Here is an 11060-nt window from a genome sequence, read left to right as displayed (position 1 = left end):
TTGTGGTACATTTCACAAAAACGACAGATGTAGATAAGAGGTAAATTATGTCCTTCGATCATAATGAACATCATCCTGAAATCCTCTTCTAGCTTATGAGCAATACAAACGCAATGTTGATCAAAAATATAAAAAAATATAAAAAAATCAAAACAGTATGACAATTCACTTATTTGATGTATTGTCCTTCCAAAGCATATCTTAGACATATTGTGCGAGAATCTCACAAACAGTATCGTGTGAATTTTACTCTTGTATTCAAAAATTTCTAAAAAAAGAATTTGGTTTGGTTACATGGTGTATTTGATGCAACACCTTTTGAACGCGAACCTCGATTGCTCCTTTACACTACGATAAGGATCAACATATTTTCGCCTAGTATTATTATCTAAATATTGAATAGAAGAAGAAGTAACATTACTTTGAAAAAATACTAATTCGTGGTGCCACTACTACAAATAGTTTTGTGTTATGACGCACAAAGTAAATTTTTTGGATCTTTTATGGATTTCAGATTTCTCGTCACTGAAGGTATGGCCATTTGTTTGAAATGTTCATATTGTCTTGGATTAATAGGCGAACAGGATTTTTAGGCACATTCAAGACAATTTTCTTTGTTTTATTACGATTATTATAGGTATTGTTCGAAATGCTCTTTTGTTAGCCAGAAGTGGTTGAAATGGTTTTTATAAATATACCAGCTGTCATATGCTTTGTTCATCCCTTTTGACTTATTTATTGTTTAAGATTTTTTGAATGAATCAGAAACAATGATGAAGTGGAAGCAAACCAGCCTGCCAGCAGATTTTGTTGCCAACTTTTGAAGTAAAAATACCGATCGTGGAACTTTGTTTTGTAGTGCTCCACAAAAGTAAATTTATAGATAGAGATGGGCAGTGGGTAAATACCCAAAGGGTAAATACCCGGTAAATTAGGTAAATACCCATTTGTGGGTATTTATTTGGGTATTTACTATATTGAATCGGTAATACAACATCTTACACCCTATTTCCGGGTTTCTGTTATCAAATCGATTTAGAATGGATGGTTTTACGATACTTTAAATACGTGGGTAAATACTTGGGTAAATACCCGAGTTTTTACACAAAAATTGGGTATAAACTCATTAACTGCGGAACCACTTGACATAGTCGGCCAAAAATTTTGCATACATGTTTTTAATGTCAAAGCAAACATAGAAATCCAAAATGGGTCCCTGGGTCCAAGTTTTTATATAGCATCCATATATTCCTATTTCCCGATTTAAGGTATTTTTTGTATATTATATATATATATATATATATATATATATGTCAGTAGTTTACAATATATCTTTAAACCAGACACATCTTACAACCAAATTGGCTGTAATTTGGCACAGAGTGTTCTTTTTGGTTTGTGTTGTGATGTTCGGCCTTCAATTTTGGCCTATAGATCGACTCGAAAAAAGCACAAAAAAAAGTTTTCGGACCACTTCATCCCACAATTATTATCCGATCATCACCGAAAATTATAGGCATTGTCGGTGACCATAACTTCAACCTCATGGAAAATTTCAAAACGATCAGCGCTATATTTCCGCCCTCTAGTATGGTAATGGGTTACTAAATAATATATGAATACGTAAGCACCTGTAAATATTTATGTGTAAGTCCGATTACATACGACAATATAATTGGTATCAATTTAAAGGTCAACCACTCCTCTTGAACATACTATCAGGTGCAAACATATACCCCATAGAATACAAATTTTGTAGTTTTTCACACAAAAGTCAGGGTGCATTTGACCCGCTAAATATTGACCGATCTTTATCAAAACAGGCATACTTATTCTTTGGCCCGTTCCCCTTCTCGCGGTGTTTGGGCCATAATTGCGACTTCTGCAGTGACCAGAAAACCGACAAAAATAAGGTTTTTGGTCCATTTCATCCCCTAAATATTAACCGATCTTTTCCAAAAACAATAGGGGTCTTCATTGGCCAGAAGCCATCCTACATGCAAAATTTTGTGAAGATTGGTCCATAACTGTGGCCTGTATCGTGTATACAAATTATAATGGACAGACGGATTGTCTAGATCGACTCAGCTAGTCGAGATATGACGATCGGTATACTTAAAGGTGGATCTAGGACCAATATTTCGCGGCGTTACAAACTTTTGGGGCTGCACAAAGCTATAATACCCTGACAACATAGTTGTGTAGGGTATAAAAACATTGTTTGCGTAGGTTCACTTATTTGTAATATGCCCTATATAAATATCCCACCCTTTTAGGTTTACATCGGAAGTTTTAACCACAATTCTCAAGGTCATTGACTGAATTTTAATCATTTTTTTATGATTTGAATACATAACAATCCTTTTATTGGGAAATAGTATTAAATTCAAACGATTTCGAATTATTCGAAAATTAAATATTTATTTTTTCCACTTCACTATATTTGTATTTGGAAATATTGAATTGGAGTTGAGGGAAGATAACAACAAATGTATTATATATACATATTTTCAAATTTTAGAAACAAATTTATTTTATGCAGGACATTTTTGTAATTTATTTATATAATTTTCACAATTTGTTTGATTAAACTAAACCAATGTATATTTGAAAATATCTAACAATCTTCTTTGTGTGTTGTAGTTGTTGTTGTTATTGTCGCCACTAACGACCTCAGCAATGAAGACATCCCACTGGGCTTGCCACTTCTGCAGTGCCACGATTTTCTGTTCGGGCGAAAGGGAACTGTAATTGATCGAATTTATTGCCAATTTCTTAAGTAGTCTCAAGTCAGAGTGGGCAGATGCAATACCCAGAAAGGCAATATAGAAATCATGCGATAACGGAGTGGCCTTCCAAAATGATGGGTCATCTGAGGAAATGACTACTGGATAATTGTCGGCGAACAAATGTGCACATGGATGATTGCGGAAGTCTGACACAAGTTGAAGCACCTGGTTCGATATGGGATTCACCTCAACGGCAATATTTCGCTCCTTTATCATTTGCAGTACCAATGGGTGTTTAACCAAGCCAAAACCATGTCCAATTCGTTTGCTTCCCAGTAGGACGGCATCAATGAGGTTTTCGTCGACGGCAGTGCCATACCAGTTGGTTTCGCCGGCATGGAAAAAGAAATCAATATTATCGGGCATATTTAGTAGTTGCGGAATAAAATCCTTCAGTGGCCGACCGGGTTCCTCTTGACCCACCAAATCAAAGCCCGCCACAAAGTCAGGGTATTTTGGCTTAATTTCGATACAGGTCTTTATAAAATGCTCCATATCATCGTTGTTTATGTTACGTGTTGGAGCATAAATTAATTTTGATCCAATGAAATTTGGGTTTGCCGCCATAAATTTGTCCAAAGTTTCTTTGTAAACACTGACCGTATAGATTTCAGGATACTCGTTGCCATCCAAGTCATATAACGACGGCAAAGTGGAACGGAATTCCAAATATTGAACACCGTCGGCATAAAACTCCTCTAGGGCATTGTAATAGTAATCGGCCCAAACCGGAACGTAGAACAAAAGACCAGCTAAGAGGCGAAAAATACTCATAAATCGTTTCCACGCTTCATTGTTATCTGGGAATTTTTCCACAGGATACATTGTCAGATGTGGTCGACGTGCTCAGTGCCATTGGCTTCTCGGAGTTTTGACATCAGATCCCAAGTACAATTAGCATCTGCATCGCTCTTCTCTGGCTTCACCTTTGCAAGCCTTAAACCGACGATTGTTTTCGATGTATTATCAAAGCAAACAAAAAATTGTCACGATATGTAAGAGTCACAAGAAATTCGGTACTGCACAAAGCCGTATCATGTGCGTGCAGCACTCCACCTTTTGGCATCTTCGAAATTAATTTAAAGAGCGGCGATTGTCTGATATCATCTAAGACTTTGAAAAAGTGTTGTGATGGAGTAAACAAACGAGGAGCAATCATTCCGTCTTCATACTCCTTGGTCTTAAGGGTCATAATCGTATGATTGGCTTCCAACTCTCGTGGAGTCAACTCTACTTCAGCTCCAAAAGTTTTGGACTCTTCGTGGCGGTAAAAATTGTCGCGAAGCGAGTTATATTCTTCAGGAGATGGCCGTTTCGATGTATGAATTTCATGTTGTTGAATCATGTTGGAGCTTCTCACATACGACGCCGATTCAAGTCCTTGGTATGTAGCTGGAGGATGCCAGCTTGTCATATAGAGGACACTTATTGTCCTCAAGCTTTTGAGTACCATTTTTGTTAGTGCCGAATCAGAAACTGAGACCACGACGAGCAACGTACATCTACGGTGATGGTTTTAATTGAACTAACCACACCACCCCACCGAGAACTGTTTTTTTACTGGCAAAAAATGTTCGTGTTTATCGCCTTCCTCGTCGTTTCTTTATCGGCAATAATAACCATCCACTTTCTTATCCTCGAAGGCGTCCGAATGTTTACCTACAACTGATTGTTAAATATTTAAAGAACATTTCCAACCCTCCAACATGTTCTAAGACAGCTATCATATATTTTGATAAAAAATGTTTTGTTGAATGAATTTATCTAAAATTTCTCAAAGTAAAATCAAAATTATTTGATATCATATTTTCATGATTTAGTATTTAGTGAGAAAAAAATATTTTCTGAGAGTAATCTGCCCGCACATTGACATGTATTATTGATTTTGATGATAATTCCGAACAAATGTCTATCAGAGGCGATTGTTTTCAACAAAGTTGTAGTTGGTGTTAGGGATACAAACCCAAGTTTCGAAGTATTCAATTAGTAAATGCCACAAGTACTTCTTTATTAAAATAATTTTTTATTTCCATTTTGAATCCGGTTGTATAACTTGGATTTTACATTACGAGAATATTCCTGAAAATAAACTCTTTACAAATTAGTTTATAATGTAAATTTTTAAATTATGAGTAATTAGAAAACAATTTACAACTTCTTTCAACCACTGCTAAAGAATAAATACATTTCTTATCTAGCATCTACTGAGTATTTATACGTTTCTACCTAAAATATATTGGGCGCCATATTCCATCACAGGTAAATTTTATTTTAAAATGGATTAACCATTTTGGCAATTAGGCTTGGATTGCATTTTACCTATTGGCATGCATAATTACAGACGGTGAGATTATTTTGACTGGTAATTCCTATTTTCGGTTTATTATATGCTACCGAATATACGTTCTTAAGAATTCCCCTGTGGTATTTGTGTGTGAATTGTTTTATTATCTTTGGAATATTATAAAAGTAGATTATATTGAATTTATTTAAATTAAGGTCAGCTCATTTATTTGGCATAAGGCCACTATAGAAATTTGAGGAAGTCGGTTCAGATATATATTCTTTAGCCGATTTAACGTTGGTGCAACAAAGACTCACGTTTGCGTGATTGACACGCGATTTTGCACAGCCTTGAGTATAAACTAAATAGTGTTAAGTTTTTTTGTAATCGGTTCAAATTTAAATATAGCTCATCCGATTTTCTGTCAGAGGTACACAAAATATCCAAAATTTGTCCGACCGGGATGAAATTATGAACTGACATTTTCCAGTTGCAGTCTTAAGTCTTCCGTTATTGTAATTTTCAAAGTTGATGATCCGTAGGAAATTGTAATTTACTTGAGAATTACATAAAAAACCGGCGATTTTTCGAAGGAGCGTTGAATTATATTCCTCAGTACTCAGTTGTAGTTGATGGACTGAGTTCTAAGTAGAATTTTCAAAATTTAGTATCGGAACATCCACTGTTCCGGGAATCAAATTGACTTGTTGCCATTATTTCGGAGTATTCCGGCATTTAATCCTGTAAAATGGCTGTTAAACTTTGACATGCAATGCAAAAAGTGATATAAGAAGTTTAATTCCGTCGTCCCGATTTTTGATATCGAAACTCTTTGGAAAGTGTTCCCATAATACCGAATATTTGAACGTAGGATCGTAGGAATTAGGAATATTAGCAATATATGCTTCAAAGCTTTATCTTAAGTATTGCATATCATTTTATACTGATGAAGAATATATATACTTTATGGGGTCTTCCGTGAATATGCTGGTGGATATAAAAAACGTTTTTTTCAAATAAGGTCGAGATGATTTTGAAAAATTGGCATTCTAGTAATAATGCAACAGAATCTAGGTCAGCATGGGTAACGACCCTCCATTGTCAAAATTATGACTTGGAGTCTGATGAAGTTAGAGGACCTTTTCCGCGACGTGATGTTTAATATATGGACCGCAGTAGAAGCTTTCTTCTTGGCGCTGATCAGGGATGGTCCGTGTGACGAATTTTTAGGTTTTCGACTGTCAAAAAGGTGTAAACGTCGGAAACGTCATATACCTGTATAAAATGTAATAAACGTAGTAAACGTCATTTATATCAATATTATCAGCATATACAGTTATTTTCAAGAATATATATTATTTTTACATATATCTGACTATTCCTTACTAGAACTGATAAAAATTTTTAAATTTTTTCGAGAAGCAAATTTTGAAATTTTATATGGATTTGAGTAAAGCTTGCGTAATTTCCAAATTGATTAATGGAAATAGCTATTTTGTCAAAAACCTAATGGATTTGGGTAGGTTTCCGACGTTTCTGACGTATGTATTATACGTCGGAAATGTATGTCATTTATGTCACTGTTTCTGACAGGCCATCTCTGGCGCTGATATTGTTTTCCAAATTCTATATTTGATGTTGATATTTTGGAGTCCAGATATGTTTATGATTAATCGAAATTGATGGAGTCGGAAGTCAGCTGACATTCTCATCACATCGAAACAGCAAAAATTGCTCCTGAAAAAGTAGGAAGTGGGGATTTTTGATTTGATTTTCGAATTCGAGAGGTTTCCGAGAAAGAGAACTTGATATAATCAAAATATTTGAAGCTAGTTGATACATTTTGCGCCGGAACTTTGATGGGAACTTTAAAGTATTATTTCCTCAAAAATAAGCCTTGCAGATTTTATGAAATTTTTAGTATTTCCGAAGTAGTTTGATAACAAGGAAGACGAGATTTCTTTATTCGATGATGGATAATTCGATGTAGAATTGCTAGAAGATTCGATATCCATTATTAATCCTCAATCAAACGAAGAGTACACGCATTCAAGACAATTAATAGGGAAACATCATCTAAAAATTCAAAAAGATGAAAATTGGAATGCTATTCAACTTTCTTACCTCAAATTCATGATTTTATATTGGGCACCTAGACTCCATGTCATTTTCTTGAACATCGATTGTGGTGTACGAGATGGAAGTTGAAAAAATGTATACGTAAAATGAAATTAAAACTGCAGCTCATGTGAGATTATTGATGCCAGCAGCCAACCATGATGACATATGATTCGAATAGTTGCTGATGTTCTCTGAAGAAAGTTGAATCTAAGTGATGAACAGATTATTTGAACTGAACGGCGAAACAAGTTGAATGCGAATTTGTAGATTCACCAAGAGCATCATCAAATCCAACGCAAAACTTTCAGGCAGCTGATGCGGAAGTATTGAGTATAGCTTTCAATTGTTATGAAATGTTAAACTGATTGTTGATGAAGTTTTCGTGAATAAAGTCTGCTCAAAGTGGTGTACTGATGGTTTAATCCAAGTCTACTCCAAACGACGAAACAAGTTGAAATCAAATTTGTGGAATCATCAAGGGTATCATTTATAGACAGAAATGATTCGATAATCTATAATTCCTACAAGGAATTTATTAATTTATTAATTATCCAATTATTTACAGAATTTATTCACTGGATCCAAAAAATATCATAAAGAGCCTTGAGAACATGATGTAATAGATGCAGAAGCTTTCGAACATTTGAACCAACGAATGGTGAGTGCATTCTTTTACGAAATCCTTGAAGAAGTCATTCGGTTGCACAAAAACTGTCACCATATTTTTTTGGGAAGGGATGTAACAATATTGATGATGCCTGCGATTCAGGTGTAATAGCGTCGATGTGTGCAATAGTTGGAGGCGAAATTTCAGATTAATTCCGTGAAGAAGTTATTCATTGATTTTAGGTAATGAATGGCCAAGACATTTGTTAATAATGTGATGCGAGAATTTTGACGATATACGCAAATGTACATGATACCAGGAAATGATGATTGTTGGATTTTTTCCAGTTAAGCCTCGTCAACACATTAGACATCAGAAGTTTCGAGAGTTATGATCAAAAGATTATAATGCATGTAACGACGGTATCTCTCCACAATCCTCAAACTCTTTAAAAAAGGTGATAAAATTTATGACTTCGTTTGCCGATAGAAAGAATTTTTCTGGAAACAATAAATACAATGATCACGACGGATTATTCATCGAAATGATATTTAGCTAAGCGTAGATGGCATGTTGATTTACTTGTCCCCTTTGGAGAATGATGAGCATAGCGAACTATATTAATGGCGACGCACGCATTTCTCTTTTCAATCGATATTAAACATATTCCCGACGACGAATACGTAATAGCAAGTGTGTAATAGCAGTTAAGAGATGATTTTTAATTCGGATGATTTAATGCGGATGATGGAATACGTTTTATTATTTGGCTTCTAAAATTAATTCTATAAAATGTTAAATTTTTAGGAATTTAAATGATTGTCAATGAATGTAGTGTTACTATAAAATGATGACTTAATATATTTCTGATGTGGAACATCCACTGTTCCTGAAATTCTTATAAGAATTGAAATATGACAATGAATTTCTTTAAATTTTAAGTAGAATTCAATTGAATATACATTCCAACTTATAGTGGAGTATATAAAAATATAAATCGAGTGAACGTTTTTTATTCTTTTTTCATATAATTTTTTATTTCCCCTCCTAAGACAGGATGAGGTTGAGATTTTTTTTTAAATCGGCACTGTAGTTGAAATTTTCCGTTTTCCGCACAGTACAGTAGTGTCAGTTGACACTTTCATCACATGAGCGGTGACGAGACAGCAAAAGATTGATGCTTCTGAAAAACAAGGCCGTACAGATTTGTGGTATTTCCAAATTTGATATTATTATATTATGGAGCCCAGAGAGGTTTTCGAGAAATCGAACTTGATATAGTTAGAATATTTGATCAAACAAGAGAAATAGAAATATTTTATCAAACAAGAGAAATAGCGCATTCATGCCTAGTAATGGGGAACCTAAGCTGGAAATTCAAAAAGATGCAAAATGGAATACTATTCAATTTTCTTACCCTTGCTGTCACCCTTTTGAAGAAGACATCATCTCTGGTGGATATATGATGAGAAAATATGCCATTGCCAAACATGTAAAATATGTAACCGACATCCTCTAGATAAAATTGTTAGTTGATCAAGTTGGTGGTTAGCGTCACTGCTAAATGTCTTGGAGTTCTCAAAGAGATGGAAGTTGTACCTAGTACTTTGGCTTTTCATGCCATTATTTGAAAATCTATTGAACTGTACGTGATGGAAGTTGAAGAAAATCCTCCTTAAAATTGAGTTAAAACTGCCGAATGTACTGGAATTTAAGGCAAGACCTCAATTTATCTGATGTGACATTATTGACGATAGCTGCAATGATGACATTGAATCAGATTGTTGCTGATGTTCTGCGAAGAAAGTCGGCTCTAAGTGATTTGAACTAAGAGCTTCATTAAATCCAACGCAAAAGTTTCGCTCAGCTGATGCGATAGTATTTACCATAGCTGCCAATTGTGATGACATGTAAAACGGATAGTTGCTGAAGTTTTCTTAGTGTTGAACTTATGATTTTAACTAAACGATGAAAGAAGGCGCGGAAGTGTCGAACATTTGAGCCAACGAATGTTGAAGAATGATGATACCTGCGATTCGGCTGTTATAGTTTCGAATGTTGATATTTTCCAATAGACGTAAGCAAAATTGTAGATTAATTCCGTGAAGAAGATATTCGTTGACTTTATACAGGCATTTCCTGAAGCATTACCGCGACGAATGTTTATGAAATTTAAAGGCGAAATTGTCCTGATGATATACATAGGACTTTAGTCACATTTACATGCAATGATATTGATAGTTAACATTTTGACAGCATATAAATGACGTCCTGTGAATCTCCGATTTTAGCAAAGTCGTAATATCTTGTGAAATCTCATTGATGGCGTATTCAGAATGTCGTCCGATTTGCTGGAATGGTGATGAAATGTCGGTATTGTTGGATTGATTCCCAAGAATACTTTAGTTAGCCTCGTCAACACATTAGACGATACATAGGCATAACACAAAATACTAAGTACAACATGGAACGACTACCTCTCTCCACAATTCTCTCAGTATTTGAAAATGCCGATAAGAAATTATACACGATGCTCTCGGTTAATTCTTCATGGAGACCTTTGGAGACGGATGAAAATAAAGTACCATACTACTGATGACGCACGTTTCTCCCTTCTTAATCGATATTTCATACCAAGTTTAACTATGCGGGAGATTATAAAAATATCTTACATCATATTGACGTCGACGAATGAGTCGCAAGGATACATGGTATTTTTCAGGCGTCATTTTCAAATAGCAGTTAAGAGATGGCTCACATTATTACAATAGAAGAAGATTTATTATTTAACATTAAAAATTGATTCTATTAAAAAGTTTATATGTAACATCAATTCTTCCTGATATCACAAAATGTAGTAGTGTTACTATAAAATGGTGACTTAATAAATTTCTGTAGAATGGTTATAAAAAGGTCACACTACGTATATATCAAAAGACTCAGGTAAACAATCTCTCATCTCTCTCATTCTTGGATATGCTCTGTACATTAACCATTTCATTTGCGAACAGAAATTATGTTTCTTTGCAAACCAAAGAATTTCCACCGACCGTGACACCTTTGGAAAATTGTTAAAATGACGAACCATACTACCAACGACAACCGTTTCTCTTTATTTCAATCGATGTCTTGAACTAGACGTGGTTCAAAAATGACGAATGAGTCACAACGATATGCTGTTATATATATTTGTATTTTTTGAATGTCAGTTAAAAATTGCGTCTAATTAAGTTCGAATGATGATTGTTCTGGAATTAAA

The 11060-nt window shown here is 34.6% G+C and overlaps 1 pseudogene; it reads right to left on the bottom strand.

The window, feature by feature from the left end:
• Nucleotides 1-2591: 2591 nt before the first annotated feature.
• Nucleotides 2592-4242, bottom strand: LOC133328714 (adenosine deaminase AGSA-like; annotated as a pseudogene).
• Between the last annotated feature and the right edge of the window lie 6818 nt (nucleotides 4243-11060).

Source organism: Musca vetustissima, unplaced genomic scaffold (assembly GCF_032173495.1).
Source record: "Musca vetustissima isolate MV318-11 ecotype Yass unplaced genomic scaffold, APGP_CSIRO_Mvet_v1 utg8827, whole genome shotgun sequence".
In the NCBI taxonomy this organism is placed as follows: Eukaryota; Metazoa; Arthropoda; class Insecta; order Diptera; family Muscidae; genus Musca; species Musca vetustissima.
This window is presented reverse-complemented; position numbering and strand designations above follow the sequence as displayed.